At 39.0% G+C, this 23,477-nt stretch overlaps 1 long non-coding RNA gene across 2 annotated transcripts in view; it reads right to left on the bottom strand.

The window, feature by feature from the left end:
- LOC144238482 (uncharacterized) overlaps positions 1-23,007 on the bottom strand; it is a 176,813-nt gene extending 153,806 nt beyond the window's left edge. The window contains exons 1-3 of one of the 2 annotated variants that reach the window (XR_013337140.1): positions 22,905-23,007; positions 19,353-19,417; positions 16,906-17,342 (exon numbers count right to left, since the gene is read on the bottom strand). This is a non-coding gene — a long non-coding RNA (uncharacterized LOC144238482). Of the gene's footprint in view, positions 1-16,905; positions 17,343-19,352; positions 19,418-22,904 lie in introns of those variants that run through there. The other variant, XR_013337139.1, reaches the window with a different exon arrangement.
- Positions 23,008-23,477: the final 470 nt, after the last annotated feature.

Here is a 23,477-nt window from a genome sequence, read left to right as displayed (position 1 = left end):
TCCATTCTCTGCTGGGAACTTGATCCACATAGTGTCTGTGATTTTCCCCTTATTTACAACTTCTTCTTTTCTCCTGACTCTTCTGTTTAATCTATAAACATGCTCAAGTTGCTCTTCATCCAAAGGAAAGAAAAGAGGGGGGGATGGGAAAGGAAGGGAGAAAAATAGAAAAGATAACCCTCCTAGAGGCCCCTGGGTGGCTCAGTGGGTTAAGCATCTGACTCTTGATTTCAGCTCAGGTCATGATCTCATCGTTCCTGAGTCTGAGCCCCATGTTGGGCTCAGTGCTGACATCATGGAGCCTGCTTGGGACTCTCTCTCTCCCTCTCTCTCTGCCCCTCCCCCACACCAAAATAAACTTTAAAGATATATATTTAAATATATGTATTTAAAAAGAAAAGAAAAGACCCTTCTATACCAGATTGAATAGGGCCTACCCCCAAATTCATATATACTCTCAGAATGTGTGATCTTATTTGGAAATAAGGTCTTTGCAGATGCAATTAGTTAAATTATGATTAGGTCATACTGGATCAGGGGGAGCTCTAATCTAATAACTGGCATACTTATAAGAGAAAAAAAGGCCAGAGGAGACACACAGGGAGAATACCATGTGAAACACAGGCAAAAATTGGAAGGATGTATCTACAAGTCAGGGAAGGCCAAAGATTGCCAGCAACCACTGGAAGGTAGGAAGAGGCAAGGAAGGATCCTCCTCTAGAGCCTTCAGAGAAAGCATGGCCTCACCAATGCCCTGATTTCAGGCTTCTAAGCTGCAGAACTACGTGAATAAACTCTGTTATTTGAAGGCGTCCAGTTTGTGGTAATTTGTTATGGTAGCCTAGAAAACCAATACACTGCCCATTTGGATATTTTTCTTCTCGTTCATCTGAATTCTCTAATTTTTCTACAATGAACATGGATTATTTGGACAACAAAGGCTTAAAAATTCCACGCCCTTCCTTGATTCTGCACCCACTTGCTCCTTCCCTCCCTTCAAAGTCTGTCTATCTCACTGTTTCTATTTGCTCTCTTCTCAAACACTCCTCAATGTACCCACTGCTCTGGCTTCTGTCCCCACAGCCCAATGAAACTGCCCCAGCAAAGTCTCCATGCACCCAATCCCCCAATAACCTTTCTTATTGACTATCTCTGTCCCATCTGTCAAATATTCTTGCCTTCTTAAAAAACTCTCCCGCTTGAGTGCTCAGTCCACCCTCTGGGTGGCTCAGTTGGTTAAGCGCCCAACTTCTGCTCAAGTCATGATCTAAGTTTGTGAGTTCGAGCCCCACATGGGGCTCTCTGCTATCAGCACAGAGCCGTCTTCAGATCCTGAGTCTCCCTCTCTCTCTGCCCCTCCTCCACTTGTTCCCTCTCTCTCTCTCTTTCTCTCTCAGAAATAAATAAGCCTTAAAAAAAAAAAAAAAAAAAACCTCTCCCTTGGGGCACCTGAGTGGCTCAGTCAGTCAGACCTTTGGCTCAGGTCATGATCTCATAGATCATGAGTTCAGCCCCATGTTGGGCTCTGTACAGATAGCTCAGAGCCTGGAATCTGCTTTGGATTTTGTGTCTCCCTCTGTCTGCCTCTCCCCTGCTTGCACTCTGTCTCTTGCTCTGTCTCAAAAATAAATAAACATTAAAAAAAAAATAAAAAGCTCTCCCTCTAACAATATACATCATAGAGTGTTCACAGCAATTAAAAACTACTGGTTAGAGATATATATATCACAACAAACATGGGTCGATTTTAAAACCTAACACTTGGGGCACCTGGGTGGCTCAGTCGGTTGGGCAGGCTCAGGTCATGATCTCACAGTTTGTGGGTTCGAGCCCCGCATCGGGCTCTGTGCTGACTGCCAGCTCAGAGCCTGGAGCCGGTTTCAGATTTGTGTCTCCCTCTCTCTCTGACCCTCCCCTTTTCACGCTCTCTCTCTCTCTCTCTCTCTCTCTGTCTCTCTCAGAAATAATCAAAAAACGTTAAAAAAAAATTTTAAGCCTAATGTTTGGTGAGAAAAGTAAGAAATGAAAAGAGATCTTTAACACATTATTTACACAAACTAAAAATATATATACAAAGCATTAATATACATTTTTTTGAATTAAATAATGGCTCCCCTATGGTGATAGGAACAAAAGGAATAAATAAATAGAGCAAGATCTTACATAGACCAATGAACTGTTCATAGTGTGCCATAAACTGAAGAGTACAGTTACGTCAACCCTTTACACCTAGGCTCACCTCCCCTACCTCCAATAAAAACTCATCTCTCTTCTCTGGGCTTTCATGATGCCACACTCACCTGTGTTTTTTCTTCCCTTTTTACTTTTCTTCCCACAAATATTGTAGCTCCTCAGGATTTCTCAGGGTTCCTTCTGTTCTTGCTTAGTCTTCCTGGATGATATTACCCACAGTTGGGCCTTCATATATCATCAAAGGATGGTGACTCTCATATCTATATTTCTAAATGCAGGTCTGTAAATCTAACCTACTTATATACCAGGAATGCACATTTACAAATTTATCAGCGCTAGGATGAGCTTCATGATCAAAATGCAACAGCTTAGATTAAAGCCTAGAGTCAGCACACAAAGGAAGGGTTTCTTTTCTTTTTTTCACCTGGTTTTTTATTGTTTACTTATATCAGACAAGCAGGTAGACACAAGGATTATTTAACCTAAACAGTAGCTGTAACAACAGATAAATCCTAAGATCTCAGAGTCATATTATAATAAACTCATCACAGATCAATGCAAGTGTAACTGGTGGGGCAATTACCTGCCACCAGTGATCTGGGGACTGGGGCTCCTTCTTGTGATTTCACCATCTTGAACATATAACATTCAAAGTCAACCTTGAGGGATGTCTCCACACTAGCCAACCAGAAGAAGAAACTTGTACTGAAGATGATCTCTGGGAGATTTTTATGGAATAGGCCTGCAAGTGATAGTCATCGCCTCTGCCCTTATTCTATTGGGCAAAACTCAACATATGACCACATTTAACTATTGAGAAGATGAAAATATGGTCCAGGCTTGTGCACAGAAAGAAGAGGAAATAATTCAGGCAGCACATAGCATTCTCTTTCACAATGCTTTTCCTGAATTATTTCACTTAATCTTTCTACAACCTCTTTATTATCTTGATTTTACCAATGAGAAAATCAAGTCATAGAGTAAAGTTAACAGGGAGCCCCAAACATTCGATACCCTGAAGCATTTTCTCCTGGCCAGACTTACCAATCAAGAAGCTAATCAGAGCTTCAAGATCTGATTACCAAAGTAAATCCCCTTAAATCATCAACATGTTGCTAAAATCCTTAAAAATAGCATGAACTTCAGTTGGGAAATAGTGGGCAGTCCAAGAATCACAATTACCAAGCTCTTTTTCTCTTTCACTTTTCAGAGTTTAGAGTTTGAACACCATGATATACAGATGACTGTGTAATAGTGGCTGTGTGCTGTGTTTTGATGGTCTTGGTTTAGAGCCATATTCCTTACTTGTTATGTTTAGGTACCTTCCCTTCCAGACCTACTGATGAAAGATAAATGATTCACCTAGCCAGCTGAGAGCTGACATCTAAGCATTGTTCCATGTACTGATCTACAATAAGCAGTTCTAAATTTCTTGAAATAATGCACTCTTTTTAATTCCAGTAATGCTAAACCTAATGAAGTTCTTTCTTTACCTCCCTATTAAAGTCTGACCATTACACTGACATCAGTTACATTATTCATAATTCTTCACGCAAAACTTTCCACCAATAATCCATTGCAATAATAGGCCAGAATGACCTTGCAGAGAAAAAAGAAAAAATGTTATATTTGTTTATTCTGTTCTTATGATGAGACACTGGAATTAGTAGACATCTGGAGGAGTTGGAAGTAGTCTGCCAAAAGAAAATAATTTCCATTTTCAAACTTGACACAAGCCATGTTACCCTTATCTCTCATAATCATGTTTTATAAACCTCTTTTATCAAAACTAAAAAATAGGGTTAAAGCTATCCCACAGTGGAAAGGACACAGTCCCTGCCCTGGGAAAACAGAGGGGCTCTTTTGTAGTTAACAAAGGTACAAGGAATCTCAATGACATTTCCCGTTGGGGCCTACAGTGTAAACACTGACACGAGACAATTGTCTCATTCAACTTTATGTTTCCACAATGCTGCACACTTAAGAAGTGCATGAGTATTTAAAAACCTCTGAATTGGGGTGCCTGGGTGGCTCAGTTGGTTAAGAGTCTGAGTTCATCTCAGGTCATGACCTCACAGCTCATGAGTTCAAGCCCCACATCAAGCTCTGTGCTGACAGCTCAGAGCCTAGAGCCTGCTTCCAATTCTGTGTCTACCTTTCTCTCTCTGTCTTTCCCTGCTCATTCTCTGTCTCTCTCTCAAAAATAAACATTTAAAAAATATATATATGAATTATTTTAATGTTAGGCCATTTCATCTTATAATATCAAAACTTTAGAACTCTGTATAAATTCAATATAGACTTATTCAGAATACTTTATTACTGAGACAATAAACATTGGATTGTGTTTTCACATTTTCAGGAAGTTGATATAAGAAAAATATTAACAAACTGCCACGGAATTATTTTAATATAATTTCTCACAATTGATTTTTATGAGAATGAAAATATTTCTACCCTCCTCATTATTGACACTTAAAAAACAATCAATGAACATAAACCTTTGGAAATAAAAATGCTATTTAAGTTTTGTGTTGGAAGGCAGGTCTTAAGTTCTTAGAAAAACAAAAAATACTGAATCAACAGGTCTGTTCAAAAAAATACATCCACTGTTTTTCCTCTCTAAAAGGTTTCACTTAGATGACTTCAATGGCTTAAATCCTAATATTGTACTGATTTCAGCAGTCTGGAAGCTTCCTCTGACTCTCCCTTTACTTAAGCTTTCCAAATGTTACAGTTGGTTTAAAACACCAAAATCAAAACNACACACACACACACACACACACACACACACACACACACACACACACATTCTCCTTTCCAGAGCTCTCCTAATAATCTAACTTATTTTCAAGGATATTGGCACCTCCAAGGGAATCTTCCTTTTTCTCCCTGTGTTTGGTTGTCCAGGAATGCCAAGCGCTTCCTCACAGATGCTGCCGGACAGGCCCATCAGCCTCGCAACAAGAATATGCTCTGGCTGAACTGCCATGAAACTGCCAAGAAAAACAGCACCCCCATCTCCCTTCCCTCAGGCACTAAGTGAGCCTGAACCAGACTTGTAATCTGGACCAGGATCCAAACTTTTAGCTCAGAGCAAACCAAGTGCCAGGTACCTTGAAGTCTTCTGACCTGGAATGACTCTGGATTTGGCAAGTTACCATCCACCAACCTAAGCTAACCTAAACCAGGGACTGCCTCTGAATTAAACCAGCCTCTACTCTTTCTCCAGTAACTTAATTAGCCTCCAATGAGTTAATCAGAGACTCAAATAGGTTGTAACTCCACTGTTTTAAATATACTCCCTACAGTGAAAGTATTCTATATGGTACTATAATGGTGGATACACACCAACAACATCAAGAGTGAACGCTAGTGTAAACCATGGACTTTGGATTATAATGATGTGTTCATGTGGGTTCATCAGTTGTAACAAATGTACAACTCTGGTGTTGGATGTTGATAGCATGGGAGACTGTGCATGTGAGGAAGGAGGGGAGATGGTGGAAGGCAAGAGATGTATGCATTATCTGTACTTTTCACTCAATTTTGCTACAAACCCAAAACTGCTTTAAAAAGTAAAGTCTAGGGGCACCTGGGTGGCTCAGTCAGTTAAGCATCTGACTTCGGCCCAGGTCATGATCCCATGGTTCATGGGTTCGAGCCCCGCCTTGGGCCCTGGGCTGACAGCCCAGAGCCTGGAGCCTGCTTCAGATTCTGTGTCTCTTTCTCTGCCTCTCCCCTCCCCTGCTCATGCTCTGTCTCTGTCTCTCAAAAATAAATAAACATTTAAAAAATTAAAATAAATAAAATAAAATAAATAAAAAGAAAAATCTAGTAAGAGACTCTTAAATACAAAGAACAAACTGAGGGTTGCTGGAGGCGTTGTGAGTGGGAGGATGGGCTAAATGGGTAAGGTGCATTAAGGAAGACATTTGCTGGGATGAGCACTGGGTGTTATACATAGGGGATGAATCACTGGAATATACTCCTGAAGTCATTATTGGACTATATGCTAACTTGGATGTAAATTTATAAATAAACAAATAAATAACAAAGTAAGTAAGTCTAGAATGCCTGGGTGGGTAGCTCAGTTGGTTGAACATCCAACCCTTTTTTTTTTTTGAGCATCCAACTCTTGATTTCAGCTCAGGTCATGATCTCATAGTTCATGAGATTGAGCTCCATGTTGGGCTCTGTGCTGACTGCCCACAGCCTGCTTGGGTTTCTTTCTCTGTCTCTCCCCACCTCTCAAAATAAATAAATAAACATTTTTAAATATTTAAAAAAGAAAACCAGTTCTTTCCAGTAAATAAACAAATAAAATATATTTTAAAATAATAATAAATAAATAAACTCACTAAGTATCCTATTGACAATACATACTAGTATTTAATTGAGTGATGTTATAATACAGTAACTGAAATTATATCCTGAGGTTATTTGATATATTTTAAATCTTGATTTTCTACATATGGATTACATGGATCAAAAATTTCAATCTTATAAATTATACTTATAGCATAAAGTTTAGAAATTTGATATAAGAATTTGATATGAGAAAAATATTAACAAACTAAAAGGAAATTATTTTAATACAATTTCTTGCAATTGAACCCCCAAAATAACATTATCAATACCAACATGCACTGAACTTGTTCTTCTTCTACTTTGATTTTTATAAGGACATATGTTGACTTATAGCTGCCATTCTGTAATGTAATGATGGACAAATAAAGTGAGGAGAGTATAGAGGAAGATGATGGGTATGACAGAGAAATTTCTAAATTATCAGGATATTCGTACTAACCCCTCTTCTATTTTTTGTTTATTACCCCCAAAAGAGGTATCTGACTTTAACACCAAAATAACTCCTGGGACATAAACTATCAAATGGTTTCTATAAAGGTTCAATTTTATATCCTCAGCTCTGATTGTCCTTACATCAACTATAACAATACCAACTGTATCAATGATAATAATACAAACTTCTAATTAGAGAATGTTCACTATACACCAGGCACTACGTTAAATGCTTTATGCTTCACCATGTTTCATATTAATATCACATCTACAGTATCTCCACTCTTATAATCTATAATTTACAGAGGAGGAAACAACTTGAGTAGCTGACATAAAATGGCTCAGGGAAGCTGGGGAGCTTGTCTTGAACTAAGGCCCATCTTACTCCAAAATCCATGCTCTTAGCCACTTTTGTCCTCTTCCCATTTGGTTATGCCCTCTTCATGGTGACCCTGCATCTATTGTATATTCTTCCTGTTGGAGAATTTCTCACATGATGAGTCCTAGTCTCAAAGACAGAAACCAGAGACTCGCTTTCTCAGCCTCCTTGCAGCTAGGGTGCTGACATGTGACATGGGCTCTACTAATCAGACACATCCATATGAGAAGTCAACTTGCACAACAATAGGAGGAAACAGGCTGTGTACTGAGCCCATGCTTCTGGGAAAGGTGCAGGCAGAGTAGCCAATATCTGGAGACAGCAGTGACAGATGTCCCAATGGAGTCTTGCTGTAGACAGCCGGAGAGAGCATTCTAACAGGGTCTTCAATGGCTGACACTGGACTGGAGTCTTCAATGTAGCCACTCATTTGTTTCTGGTTGTGAGGCCACCAAGCCTGACACTGACCTTCTCAGATTTTCTCTGAGCTATCAGACCTTAACAAATTATGTTTCTGCTTAAACTAGCTAGTAAGTTCTGCTACATGGGACTAAGAACCCAACTGCCACAAACCCTTCAGAATTCAATAAATATTTCACAAGGAACTACCTACACCTGTTTGTCTTGTTTTTCACAAGATACATTTGATTTTATTATTAACCATTTATTTTAAATGCACACAGCTTTTCTAAGTGGATGAGTTCTCTAATAATTCATCAAAAGCAGCAGAACTAAACTCCTCAGCTATGTAAAGCAGTCCACTGACTTTTTCACCAAGTGAGAGTCTTCCTTCGTGAGTAGAAATCCCAAAAAACTTCAAACATGCTTTTTTTTCCTTTTGAAAGTATATTCTCTCTTGGCTTTTTTCCTATTAATATGAATGTGATATATCTGGTTCTAGCTATGAATTTGATCAACTTCTTATTCCACTGTCTTAATTTTATTCCTAAAGCCAAGCTCTAAAACTTTTGCTCATTCTGGCCAGATATTTCATTCTTATAAAATATTATCCTGATCCTTGACCTCTGTTCTACTGATGGATTCATCACTGCACCTTAAATGACATTGTATAATCGCAAAGCGTTCAAAACACTTTTAATCTGATTTTGCCTATTGGTTGTCACCTAATCAACAGTCTTCAGGGTCTACATGTGGTGTGCTTCTATCAGGAACCTGGCAAACAATATAGATGGCCTACTGACAGCCAATTTTCCCTTCTTTCTTACTTACAGAACCCCCAGTTTGTGCAGGCAAAAGGAATACATATGCCCCCAAAATGGTGGGTTCTTCTCTTAACCCCAGCTATGAACCCTGATGGTTTCCCTTTCCCTTTGCTGTAATTAATTTAGGGGTAGGCAGATGATAAGCTTACAAATCGGACCCATCAGATTGTGGGGCAGTCTAACTTTGAAACAACTTATTTCCTGATAAAAACTCCTTACTGGGGTGTCTAGGTGGCTTGGTCAGGCATCTGACTCTTGATTTTGGCTCAGGTCATGATCTCACAATTCGTAGGATCAAACCCCGAGTTGAGCTCTGCACTGACAGTGCAGGCTGCTAGGGATTCTCTCTCTGTCTCTCTCTCTGCCCCTCCCCCACCTGCACTCTTGCTCTCTTTTGAAATAAATAAACTAAAAAAAAAATGTATTAAAAAAAACCTCCTTCCTGGCACAAAAACAGACACTCAGATCAGTGGAACAGAATAGAGAACGCAAAAATGGATCCACAAACATATGGCCAACTAATCTTTGACAAAGCAGGAAAGAATATCCAATGGAATAAAGGCTATCTCTTCAGCAAATGGTGCTGGGAAAACTGGACAGCAACATGCAGAAAAATGAACCTGGACCACTTCCTTACACCATACACAAAATGAACTCAAAATGGATTAAATACCTAAACATGAGAGAAAGCCATCAAAATGCTCGAGAAGAAAGCAGGCAAAAACCTCTTTGATCTTGGCCACAGCAACTTCTTACTCAACACATCTCTGGAGGCAAGGGAAACAAAAGCAAAACTGAACTATTGGGACCTCATCAAAATAAAAAGCTTCCGCACAGCAAAGGAAACCATCAGCAAAACTAAAAGGCAACCGATGGAATGGGAAGAGATATTTGCAAATGATGTATCAGACAAAGGGTTAGTATCAAAATCTATAAGGAACTTATCAAACTCAACATCCACAAAACAAATAATCCAGTGAAGAAATAGGCAGAAAACATGAATAGACACTTCTCCAAAGAAGACATCCAGATGGCCAACTGACACATGAAAAAAATGCTCAACATCACTCATCATCAGAGAAATAGAAATCAAAACCACAAGGAGATACCACCTCACACCTGACAGAATGGCAAACATTAACAACTCAGGCAACAACAGATGTTGGTGAGGATGCAGAAAAAGAGGATCTCTTTTGCACTGCTGCAAAAGTGGGAATGCAAACTGGTGCAGCTGCTCTGGAAAATAGTATGGAGGTTTCTCAAAAAATTAAAAATAGAACTACCTTATGACCCAGCAACTGCAGTACTAGGTTATTATCTAAGGGATACAGGTATGCTATTTCGAAGGGGCACATGCAACCCAATGATTATAGGAGCACTATCAACAATAGCCAAAGTATGGAAAAAGCCCAAATGTCCATTGATGGGTGAATGGATAAGGAAGATGTGGTATATGTATACAATGGATTATTACTCAGCAATCAAAAAGAATGAAACTTGTCATTTGTAACTACGTGGATGGAACTAGAGGGCATTATGCACTCATATGAGGACTTTAAGATACAAAACAGATGAACATCAGGGAAGGGAAACAAAAATAATGTAAAAACAGGGAGGGGGACAAAACATAAGAGACTCTTAAATATGGAGAACAAACAGAGTTACTGGAGGGGTTGTGGGAGGGGGAATGGGCTACATGGGTAAGGGGCATTAAAGAATCTACTAATGTTAACTAACTTGGATGTAAATTTAAAAAAAATAAATTAAATTAAATTTTTAAAAACTCCTTCCTTCCTGTTTTGGATGTAGTAACATGTGGATGTGATGTCAGGATTTGCAGCAGCCATTTTGTGACTTTAACAACAAAAATCATAAATCCACAAGGTCTTGAAAAACAAAAGAGAAGACAATCACAAGAAATGTTGGGAACTAGAAAACTGATCGAGGAGGAGTAACAGCAAACTCAGGAGAGTTGAATTCTAAACTGGCAGTGAGGAAAGTGAGAACCAACCTGATCATCACTTGAGAAGCCTCAAAGGTCTTAGGAACTGGTAGTGTTGTTGAAAACTGACCTCTGTGCTTTGAAGCCAAAATATAACATGAAGACAGAGTTTGAGATAAAGAGGAACAGTAGCCTTATGCTTTGCCAAACAAAGGAGGCAGCAGCAGGCTATGGCCTTCAAAAATTGCAAGCCCATCCAGACGAAGGGGCTGAGGGGTTTTATAGGGAAATACAGGTTTCAACAGGAATTGTGTAAGCACTGCCAGACCCATTAGCTGTTTTCAGGGTAGTACCAGGTTCCTGAAACAAAAGGCTAAGAAGGGAGGTGGTCACCGTTTGTTCTCCGTATTTAAGAGTATTCCACGTTTGTGGAAGAGAGAAAAATGGTTATTTACTTTAAAATCGAGTTTTGCTGAAGCATTAATGCAGCCATTTTGATTTTTGTTCAACTTTATGTTTTTAAGCATCTTCAGTAATACCAGAGACCTCTGGAACTGGAGGTAGAAGATGATAAAATAAGGATGCAGCAGGTAATCCCCAAAACTTTTACTCATTTCATATAGCTAGGCCAATGTCCATTTCCCACACGAGCAGAATACTGATGCTTTACTCACTGGAGAAGATAAAATGGTGCTCTCCAGTGTTGAAGACAGTTGACATCATGGATACTGTACTGAAATCAGGTGTGTTAAATAACTGTGTTCACTGAAGGCTGAATGCTGACACCCTCAGCTCTCTTTCCTTATTTGGCTTCCAAAATATTGGCAACCAGATCTGAGTAATCTAAGCAGCTCAAGAGGAAAGAACTAAAGATAGTCATGAGAATAGAGAATGGTCACTCAGGACACAGTGAGGCTTCCAACGTGAACAAGATTTACCCACAGTCTTGAAAGTGCAAATTGTCTTTTGGGTTCTCAGTCTTTTTTTTTTTTAAATGTTTATTTATTTTTGAGAGACAGAGAGTGAGCAGGGGAGGGGCAGAGAGCAAGAGACAGACAGAGAATCCAAAGCAGGCTCTAGGCTCTGAGCTGTGAGCACAGAGCCCAACGTGGGGCTTGAACCTACAAGCCGTGAGATCATGACCTGAGCTGAAGTCAGACGCTTAACGGACTGAGCTACCTAGGTACCCCAAGTTCTTACTCTTAATCAGGAGTGGACAACCCAGGTTTTCCAATCATCTGAGAAAAACCTGTAACATATACACTGAAAACCAAACAGAAAGGAAGCAACTTGAAGAAAAGAGAACAGAGAGGAAAACTTCAAAAAGGACTCTAAAATTCTGAGACAGAGGCATCTGGCTGGCTTAGTCAATACAGCATGTGACTCTTGATCTCAGAGTTGTGAAATTCTCTACATTGGAGGTAGAGATTACTTACAAATACAAAATCTTTTTTAAAAATTAAAATAAAATACAGCAAAATTCTTAGAAAAGATTTCCTCTTGAGAACAGGGGAGAGGCCACAGAGAGCAAGGAAGCATCAGCCAGAGAGGCGCCTACCCCGACTGTATTTCTGCGGATGTCTGTTACCTAATGCAAACTACACTTCTACTAGGTGTCCCAGCTGTGGTATAGTCTGTGTTTCCCAGAACTCACTCTTGATCCTGACCCCTAACCTCTCGGAAGGAATTCATGGATTCTCTGAAGCACACTGGGCCTAAACTTGACTCAGAGAACAACTCAGCTTCTCTTTCGAGAGCCTGCCCCTAAGGTTGTGCTTGCCACTCAATTGTCAAGAATCCAAACAATGGTATTATCCAAGGATACATATAAGTGATAAAAGCATAAGTTAAAGCAAGGAATAATTCCCCCCAAAATCAGGATAGTGGTGGGGCACCTGGGTGGCTTAGTCGGTTAAGCGTCCGACTTTCACTTAGGTCATGATCTCAGGTTTGTGGGTTCGAGCCCCGCGTCGGGCTCTGTGCTGACTGCCAGCTCAGAGCCTGGAGCCTATTTCAGAGTCTGTGTCTTCCTCTCTCTCTGACCCTCCCCTGCTCATGCTGTCTCTCTCTCTCCTAGAAATAAATAAAAATATTAAAAAAAAAATCAGGATAGTGGTTACCTCTTGAGGAAGAGAGTGGAGAATATGACTAAAACAGAGCCACACAAGGGTGGCTCAGTGGGTTAAGCATCTTGCTCTCAGTTTTGGCTCAGGTCATGATCTTACAGTTTGTGAGTTCGAGCCCCACATCATGCTCTGTGCTGATATCACAGAACCTGCTTGGGATTCTCTGTCTCCCTCTCTCTCTGCCCTTTTCCCCATCCCTCTCAAAATAAATAAATAAAGATTAAAAAAAGAAAAAAACACCATAAGCAAACTCAAAAGACATTTAAAAAATCCTAGGAACAACAATTTATATTCCTACAAATGAATAAGACCCATAACTTAATCAAAATGGGTAAAGTAAATGAACAAAAAGTTCCCAGGAAATGTATTTCAAATGGCTTTTAAACATAGAAAAATATGCTGAATCTTCGCCATAATAAGAGAAATGCAAATTAAAACTACCAGATTGTCAGATTAAAATTTTGATAACACCATGTAGACGAAGGTTAGAAAAACAGATGCTCTCACATATTGCCAGTGGGAGTGTAAACGGGCTCAACCCCTGTGGAGAACAATTTGACAATATCTATCAAAATCTAAAATGCATATTTTGGCAGGCACCCTTAGTTGTAGACCCCAAAATCATTCCTCCATATTACTCACTGACAGAATCCAGTTGGTCAGGTGGCAATGTGCCAAACTCCAAGTAATGAGTTTATTTACTGATTCATTCACACTGATTAAGCACTTTCTGTGTACTAGGCACTGTCCTAGGCTCTCGGGATACAACAGTGAAGCAAGCGGACCAAATTCTAATCTTCATGGTAATCTTGCACCAACTAATGGAAATTTCAGAGCCAAATGGCAATTGTAATATTTTGGTGTATATCTCAAATAAGAGATGACTATCTGATTTTCAGCCAAATTGACACAGTTTTGAGAGTGAATGGAGTGTTAGTGATAAAAAAAAATACACTGGGATAGCACGTGTGAACTGGGATTGTTCCAGGCAAACTAGGAAATACAGTCATTCTAGCAATCCTGAGATAAGGATGATACCACCGCTGTCTCATTTGCTGATCTAACAATGCCCGTCCATCCTAACATGATGTACCAGGAGTCCTCCGGTCCAATCTGGAGGAAAATTAGGACCCAAACCAGCTTTAGAGAAATCCTCCGGTCCACTCTGGAGGGAAATTAGGACCCAAACCAGCTTTAGAGAAAGTACAAATGACAAATAAATATGAAAAGATACTCAACTTCTTTAATAATGAGAAAATTGAAATTAAATCAACAGTAAGAAGCCTTGGAAGGATTTCAAAAAGAATAAGGATGTGGTCAGAATTATTTCAAAACATGTGCCTTTGATTCAAATGTTAATGCAATCTATAATTTTCTGGGCATATCTCCAGATATAAAACTGATTAAAGCATTACTGTTAAATTAAGGAAAAATAGTATTATGCTAACAAATTTCAGTTCTTAAAAACAGCACAGACGACTAGAATACTAAAAACTGATACTGTAATCACTACTCATTTCCTTTTGCCAGATACTCACTTTCCCAGCCTCCTTGTAATATCCTAGTGGCTAAAGAAACATGGGAAAACAACCTCCAGAGTGCTTCTAGAATGGCTTTCTTCCTATTAAAAGGGACAAATTCAAAAGGAGCATTTGTTGGAACTGCCTCCCCCCTCATGCTCCAACCTTGAAAGTGGTTATGACGCCTGGAGCTGCAGCACCTATCTCTTAACCACAAAGTGACTATCATGAAAAGAGAAGTCAATTTGCATAGGGTTGAGTGCCTTGGTGGCTCGGTCAGGTAGGCAGGTAAGCTCAGGTCATGACCTTATGATTCATGGGTTCAAGCCCCATGTAGGCTTTGTGGTGAGAGCTGAGCCTGGAGCCTGCTTCAAATTCTGTGTCTCTCCCTCTCTCTGCCCCTCCTCTGCTCGTGCTCTGTCTCTGTCTCTCAAGATAAATAAACATTTAAAAATGTTTTTTAATTTGCATAATGTTGCAGAGAAGGAAGACCAGAGCAAACAGAAGAACCCAGAGTTCTTGATGATCTTGGTGAGCGACTAAACCAATCTTCACATCACTTGACACAGAAGACAGACTTTTCCTCTGTATACCTTTTGGTACGTATTGAATTTCATATTTTGTGCATGAATTCCCTACGAAAGATAGCAGAACATGCCACCCAAAACATGCCACTTTGGCATAGAAATTATTTTGGAAAAACAATTTGGAAAATAGCAGGTTTGAGAAGGGAGCTCTGACCTCCCCTTTCCCTTCCTACAAGCAGGAGATAAAACTCCTAAGTGAAAGATATCCTTCTTACACCAAAAGGAAAGAAATAAGCTTGTCACCAGAGATGAGGTGTCAAGGCTGACAGATTCTGTACAAACAGATCTTGTTAAAATAACTCTTATCTTCCATTAGCCTCCTCATATATTTTGATTCTTTGTCCACAATCACCTCTCTTTGTTCAGCCTGGTATAGAAGCATTTAGGTTTTGCCACTTCTTTGAGCCTTCATTTTCCTATGGCGAGCCCCCATGCACAAATAAAAGATGTATGCTTTTCTCCTGTTAATCTGTTTTATGTCAATTTAATTCTCAGGCCCAGTGGAGATCTTAAGAGAACAGCGGTAAAGTTTTGCTTTCCCAACACCTATTCAAATAAAACTTAAAGCTTGAGATCTTATCAATTCATAAATATTTAAACCAAAAATATTATTTGCCTGCACTGGATTGCTTTGTGGGGCTTTTTGTTGTTGCTGTTATTGTTGTTGCTGTTTTATTTTTTTTTTCAGTGAAAATGTAATGTTTAAAAATGCATAGTTTGATGGAAAATGCAACACAAATATGTAAATTATAGACAAAAAGGAATTTTAGGGGTGCCTGACTGGGTCAGAAGAGCATGAGACTCTTGATCTCAGCATCATGAGTTGGAGCCCCATGTTGGGTGTAAAGATTACTCACCTACATAAATACATTCACAAACAAACTTTAAAAGAAAAAAAAAGGGACTTTCAGTATCAAGTCTCATAATTTACTGATAAAGCTCAAAGTGGCATTATCAGGAGTCAATCTAAAAACCTAAGTATCCCAACGTCTTCACCTAATGAGTTAACAACTAATTCAAAGTATTGACTTACTTACTATGATTATAGAACAAAGTTTGACTTTCTTAGTTTTAGAAACCAGAAACCTGTCTGAATGCTTTCAGAATTGACTTATTAGATTCTTTTAAATATGCTGATGCTGATTTTAAGTGTTTTTTAAAACTCAATAGCCACACCTGTAGTTTCAAAGACTAAATCTGCCAAGCTTGTTGGTGTGTGATTCCTTCCTCTAAAATGCCAGACATTCTCATTCCAGGCATCACCACGTGGGGTGAGTGTTGTGTGAAAATGGCTGTGATCTTTGTGGGTTATGTCTGGCTATACCTCACTGGGACACCAGAGGGCGCACAGAGGGCCGGCACTTGTTTTTCTCTAAATCCTGAATCAAAATCCTTGCAGAGAACAACAAAAGACTGGGAACATAAGGGCCGGAAGACAAAGGGACAAGGGAAAAAGGCTGCACGCCCTGTTTTACTGACGTTGAAGTTTGCTTCCTCATCCCTTCACCGCCCTGCCTTAAGAAGTAAAACAATTTAAAATGCAAAATGAAATCTTCAACTAACAAGGAAAATCAGAGTATAAGAGATTAGTCACTATAGTTTTAGGGAAGACCATCACAGGTGTGCATGTAAGCTATTTGCTTTCCTTGGTATTAGTAACTTAAAAAAAACTTACTGTTTCTCTGCGTTCAAATATAATATATACACATAGTAGAAAACTTGAAAAATAATAGAAAAGCCAAAAGAACAGAGATCATCAACATGTTCTAATTCAGATATAACTACTTTTAATATTTTCAAGTATTTCTTTCCAGACTTCTTTCAATATTTATAAATGCAGGGGTGCCTGACTGGCTCAGACTGTGAAGCATGCTGCCCTTGATCTCAGGTTCATGAGTTTGAGCCCCACCTTGGGTGTAGAGATTACTTAAATAAACTTGAATTTTTCTTAAATATTTATAAATGCATATAAAAATAGTACTCTGCATACAATTTTGTGCTAGTTTTCCTCTCATTTATTGTACTATCAACTTCGTTTTCATCAATAAATTCTAATAACCTTGCTAACCACATGAGTAACTCACAAATAGAAGTTAGAAATTTCAAAAATGCTACAGGCAGCTTTTCTCCTAAGATGGCACTTCAATGCCAGACCTGAGTAGTGCATTTAAAGTAGGAATTTTTCTGTTGCTTTGCTTTTGGAAGAGGAAACAGGTAAAGACTAAAGTAAAGTAGACACTATTTCATCCCACCCCAAATAAGCAGAATGGATTTGTCCTTCCAGCTGCCTGAGAACTGAGAAAAGTGTGGTTCAGTGGAACCCAGGGGTCTTCCCAGTGGGGTCAGTGCTTGCCATAAGCCCAGGCAAATCAATTACCACAATTCCTAATGCCTCCAGTAGGTGGTCAGCAAGGAAAAAGTCAGGAACAGAAAGGTCAGTGATCTCAAGGCCTGAGACAAATGGCAGCAGGTGCTTTCCTCAAAGGAAAAGAAGCTGAGACCAGCCCAGGAAGAGACAGCCACAGGGAAGATGATGCCAAGATCAGGTGCCCTGGATTCCTTTGCATCACTGCAACAAAATAAAATGAAAAGTGGTGACATTCTTGGCCCTGAGAATTAGGAAAATCACTAGAGCTCTCTGGGCCTCAGTTTCCTTACCTATATAAATGAAAGGATTGAAAAGATCTGTAAGGTTCCTGCCAGCTCCTCAAAGTCTGTGATGTTTACCTATCCCTACTCTGCATTATAATGAATGGTGAAGACATTTCCTGCCTCCTGCAACCCTATCCCACCAGCAGCAGCCCTTCTACTGTCCAATATCCCCATATACTCTTGCTTTCTTTTTTTTTTTAAGTTTATTTATTTTGAGAGAGAGAGAGGTGAGAAAGAGAATAAATGGAGGAGGGGCAGAGAGAATTCCAAGCAGGTTCCACACTGACAAGGCAGAGCCCAATGTAGGGCTCAAACTCACAAACCATGAGATCATGACCTGAGATGAAACCAAGAGTCAGACACTCAACCAACTGAGCCACCCAGATGCCCCTTGCCTCCTCTTTCAAGCCTCATCATCATCTTTGGAGGGTGGAGTTGAAAGCAGGTTTTCTTTGAAAACCTCAGGCAGAGCCAGTCCTTCCTTCTCTGTAATCCCATAGTATTTTGCACCTATTTCCATCACTTTCTGTGTGACCTTAACCATTTTGTGCCTCAATCTCATCTGTAAAAGTAGAAGAATTACTGTACCAAGCTTACAGGATTGTAACATACATTAACTAGTTATCTTATGTAAAACACTTAAACAGAGCCTATTTGTAGTGGACTCTCCAGAAGCATGGACTATGCCTCCACTATAGCACTTAACAAACTCATTAGTAAAGGAGTCCAGGCAGTCCACCTGCCCTATGAAATCTGAGTTCTTCAAGGGCAGGAAGTGAATATTACTCATATCTTTGTCCCCGATGCCTAATTCCATGCCTGGCACAAAGAATAGATCAATAACACTGTTTTTGGGTTTTTTTAATGAGAAAGAAAAGACTAAAGTGTTGATTTTACTGGAAGGGAAAAGATGCTTGCCTCTCAGGGTTTTTTTTCCTTAGTTTATTGTCAAGTTGGTTTACATATAACACCCAGTGCTCATCCCAACAAGTGCCCTCCCCCATGCCCATCACCCCCCTTTGCCTCTCAGTTTTAACTATGGATTATTTAAATAAATTAGGCTATGAAATAGTGAAGTACGAGCATCCTCAATAGGATTTTTTTTCCCTTATAATCTAAACCTGTTCCCAGCTAGGTCTGTCTTCTGGGCCCAAATCATAAACATTCACCTTTGAATTTGAATATTAATGTTTATGGAGGGTTCAATATTTGCATAGGAACTTCTGCATTTTAATAAATGTAAATCATGTTTCTGTGAATGAATGATTATAGAATCCAAAAACTACCCAGGAGCAATTTAGGATCTTCTTTAATTATGGAAGAGGAGAAAAGGAAGAAACAGAATGTTGGGTAGTGAGCTGGCCCAAGTTCTTGTTTACACTATGTTCAAAGGTTGAGTTGAGGAAGTGAAAATAATAGATAAAAAAGGGAAGAAACACAAGAAACCAGGTCATGTATGCTCTGATAAAATCAAACATTCTTTAAGAGAATGAAAAAAAATCAGACACAGCTTAGGAGGAAATGCATCTCCCAAGATATATTATATATGTGTTGATATATCCCAAGATATATTACAGATTTTAAAAAACAAGAAATAAAAAAAAGGAAATCAGAACATATTAAAAAAAAACTTTCAAAATTCAATAAGAAAACCATCCAACTGAAAAATAGGCAAAATATCAAGATGCTTAAAATAAACCCATGAAAATATGCTCAACATCATTAATAATTCGGGGAAGTTTTATTAACCACAAAGAGATCCTACTACATAGTTAGAAGAATGGCTCAAATAAAAAATACTTATAATATCAAATGCTAGCAAAAATGTAGAACAATAAGAATGTTCCTTTATTGTTACTGAGAATGTAAAATATTCCAGTTAGTAAAACAGTTTGGCAGTTTCTTATAAAGGCAAACATACACTCACCTTAAGACCGAACTATTCAATCCTAGTTTTGACCCAGGAGAAAGGAAGATGCAAAATGCTGTATACTGTTAAAAAAACAAAATTCAACTGAGTAAATTTGAAGATCAAAATGGCTTTACTCAATGATTCATAAATCAGTAAGCATCCCATCTAGCAAGTAGAAGGGAGCTGCAAAGAACTGTACCAAATAAATTCTATAGGCTGAAACAGGAAGGTTGTTAGCAAAAGAAAAGATTGTTTCAGGCAAGTTCACCTTTCCCTTAAGGGGAAGAGGAGGTGGTCTTAACACGCAGATTACCTCACAAGTGCTGATTAGGCAATTCCAGACTGGTTGTTTTAAAATTTCACTCCTGGGAGATGTTGAAACTACAACTAGGTTATGCCTTTTTGGGGTATAATAAAAGTGACTCCATTTTGGCCTATTGTTTATTTTTAACAACAGAAATGTTTATAATAGTTATATTTATAATAGTCAAAAACTGGAAACAACAAATGTCCATCAACTAGTGACTGGATAAACATCCATTCAATAGTACACTAATCAACAGTGGGGAAAAAAATCCCACTGATAGAAGAAACAATGTGGATGACTTCAAAAAGCATCATTCTAACTGAAAGATGCCATATTTGAAAGATTACAATCTGTACATTTCCAATAATATGGCATTCAAGTCAGGAAATGGAAATCATATCAGTGGTGCCTAGTGTTGGAGGGAAGCGATTAACTGCAAAAGGGCATAAGGAAAATTACTGATGAAAGAGATACGAGTAATAGAAATAATCTATAACTTAAAAAAAATAGTCTATAACTTGATTGTGATAAAAATTCATAGAACAATACCCCTAAAAAAGAATGAATTTTACTGTATGTAGACTATAACTCAATAAAACCTAAAATTAATAAACACATTTGTTTTATTTTTTTATTTTTCAGAGAGAGAGAGACCATGAGCAGTGGGAGAGGGTCAGAGAGAGAGAGATAGAGAGAGAGAACTGGGGCTCCCTGTGGAGCTTGATCACATGACCCTGAGACAAGGACCCGAGCCAAAATCAAGAGTCGAGCGCTCAACCAACTGAGCCACCCAGGCACCCCCAAACACATTTATTTTAAAAATTAATAACAGGCCAAGGAAAAGCTAACACAGCCTGAGAGATCCTGTATCACCCAGCCTACTCCCATTGGCCTTGCAGCCTGATCTCTCCTATAATCCTCCTCACAATCTCTAGCCACTTCCATCTTCTTTCAACCCCTCTATTCATCACATTTCTTCAGTTCCTATAACCTTTGCAGTCCCATCTACCAAGAAATCTCTTCCTTCTGCATCTTCTTAGTAACTGTCACAATTGTAATTTCACTTTTTTGTTGTTGCTTAATTATTCTTTGATTCATGATGTGTCTTCTCCTCTCAAATAAAAGTTCCTTGAGTTTGGGGTCTTTGTTCATCATAGCACCTCGAGCACCCAGCACAATGCTTGACCTATACAATGAGTATTCAACCATTATGTTCAACTACCTACTCAATATCTCACCCTTAACACATCCAAAACTGAAATGCTTATTATCCCTAACAATACTGCTCCATGTGCTGAGCTCACATATTGCACACTTTGAAGTAGTGCCATCCACAGAGCATCTGTGTGAATGGTGTCTTGCCTCCTACTCAGGGTGCCCCTTGTTGGGGGCCAAGGGAGGCTGCCCTGAAATGGGCCACTTTGGCATTAAGATTATTTTGAGCTAAAAAGCAATCCAGGTATGCCTGGGTGACTCAGTCAGTTAAGCATCTGACTTCAACTCAGGTCAAGATCTCACAGCTTGTGGGTTTGAGCTCCCTGTCAGGCTCTGCGCTGACAGCTCAAAAATAAATTAGAATTAAAAAAAAAATTTTAAAGCAATCCAAACATAGCGAATTCAGAAAAAGCTCTTTAGCTACCCTAAAACTGCCTTAAAGAACTGAGATATATGTAACTACATTACAATATGGTAGACAGAGAGGAATCTAGCAAGGCCTATTTTATTAAAGTCCTCTCTTTGTCCCACTGTTTCTGAGTGGCCCAGCAAACATTTGTTTACCAAATATTACTCTTTTTTCAAATATTTACTCTTTTTCATTCTTCCTGAAGAATGCATTCCTCCAAGACCCTTACTCCCTTCTCCTCAGTTCATAATGACATATATACCTCATTTTGTCTGTCTTCAGAATTTCCACGTCTGTATGGATTCCTTGTGTGTGCTATAAAATTTTATTTTTTCCTATTAATATGTCTCATGTCAATGTGCTTCTTGGTGTACCTAGAAGGGCCTTAAAGGGGCCAGGAATTATTGTCCTTTCACGTAGGCTATCAGTATGGTGCCCTCTGAAATTGTACACTATTCTCCATTTCAGTTGATGGCAACTCTGTTCTTCCAGTTGGTCAAGCCAAAAAGTTTAGAAGCATCTTTGATTCCTCTTTTACTCTTACACTTCGAATTCATGGCTGTCAGGAAGTTCTACAGGCTCCACTTTCAAAAATCTATCAGCACCTGTCCCATTCTCCACAACTCCCACACTAGTTTCAACTACCTCACCTCCCACATTGGTTATTGCAATAGACCTCATTGGTCTCCCTGCTCCTGTTCTTGGCCCCCTATAGTCTATTCTCAACCCAGTAGCCAAAACCTTTTTAAAACATAAATCAGAACAGGTCACCTCTCTGTTCAAAACCCTACAGCTGCTCATTTCTCCCCAGAATAAAAGCCAAAGTCTTTACAATAGCCTTTAAAGCTTCACAGTCCTTGTAGCCAGCTATATGACTACACCTCTTACTTCAAGTCTGTTCAAATACTGCCTTATTAAAATGAGGCCTGTTTGACCATTGTATTTAATTTGCTCCTCTCTAAACTCCCTTATAATGCTACTGTTTTCTATTTCCACTCTTGTCACCATCTAGCATATTCATTTATTACATTCATTGTTTATTATCTTCCTTCTATTAGGATATAAGCTCCCCCAAAACAAAATGTATCCATTAAAACCTCCCCATATGTCTAAAACAATGTCTGGAACATTTTAGGTTCAATAGTGAATGAGTAGCCACAGTGCCTAAGCAATTAGAGATTAGTGAATATTAATACAGGAACAATCATGACACATACGTTTACGCTAGCGATAAAGATTTTCTCTCCATAGCACGTATTTATTAATGTATGTGGAACTATACAGCAGGGTGAGTTTTGCACAAGATTTACAGTCAAGGCTTGGGTGATTCCTAGCCTAGTACCACTTCTATCCATGTGACTTCATAAAATTCTTTATCCACTTATAAAACAGGGATAAAACACCTGCCCTATCGACCTCACAGGACTGTTGAAGAGATGAATGTGAATGGTTCTACAAGCTGTGATAAGCTAGACAACTAGTTATTTAGGTGGATCAAGATTTGAAACGTTCAATAATGTCGACTGTCATCATGCTATTCACCTCCAGAGAGTTCTGTGCTCTCTCTGCTGCCAGTCAGATTTTAACCTTTACTTTCACCCAGTGCTGACAATGAGGAATCTCTGAGCTCCCTTACCCTGTTCAGGTTAATTATCCTCTCTTCCTTTCCATTTTAGGAAAATGGACAGCAGGTGCTGAGTTAGTTTCCTGCTCCATGATCTCTGCTGACTCAGGCTGCTCCTTCATTTCCCTAGGGAGGAAAAAAAAAAGTAAGAACACATGTGTGAACACTGGCATAGCTTTATCACAGCTTAGGTGGAGAGGATGATGTCTCTTCTAAAGGGACTGGATTAAGCCTCTTCTCCTCCGAGGTGGGGGAGGGGTGAAGACAGAAGGTTTTGCCAACAGAGAGACCTGGGACAAATCCTTTCAGTCTTACAAGGAAAAAGACGTCAGCATAGTGAGTACAGTGCCCTGTGGACTTCACAAGAGTTACTGGAAAATCAGAAGTATAAGGAGGCCACAGAGCATGGAATTTTTTCAAGGCCATTGGTGTATTTAAGAGTGAAAAAAAATATGACAAAACAGGCCTCAGAAATTACCTAAAAGTCTGGATTAAATAATTCCTTTCATCAGATGGAAAACAACCTGTAATCTATGATCAAAAAAAAAGTAATAATTCATAGTACACTACAAGGAACGGATTCCT

This window comes from Crocuta crocuta, unplaced genomic scaffold (genome assembly GCF_008692635.1).
Source record: "Crocuta crocuta isolate KB4526 unplaced genomic scaffold, BGI_CrCroc_1.0 scaffold216, whole genome shotgun sequence".
NCBI classification, from domain to species: domain Eukaryota; kingdom Metazoa; phylum Chordata; class Mammalia; order Carnivora; family Hyaenidae; genus Crocuta; species Crocuta crocuta.
Note: the sequence above shows the minus strand (reverse complement) of the source record. Positions and strands in the feature narration are given on the sequence as shown.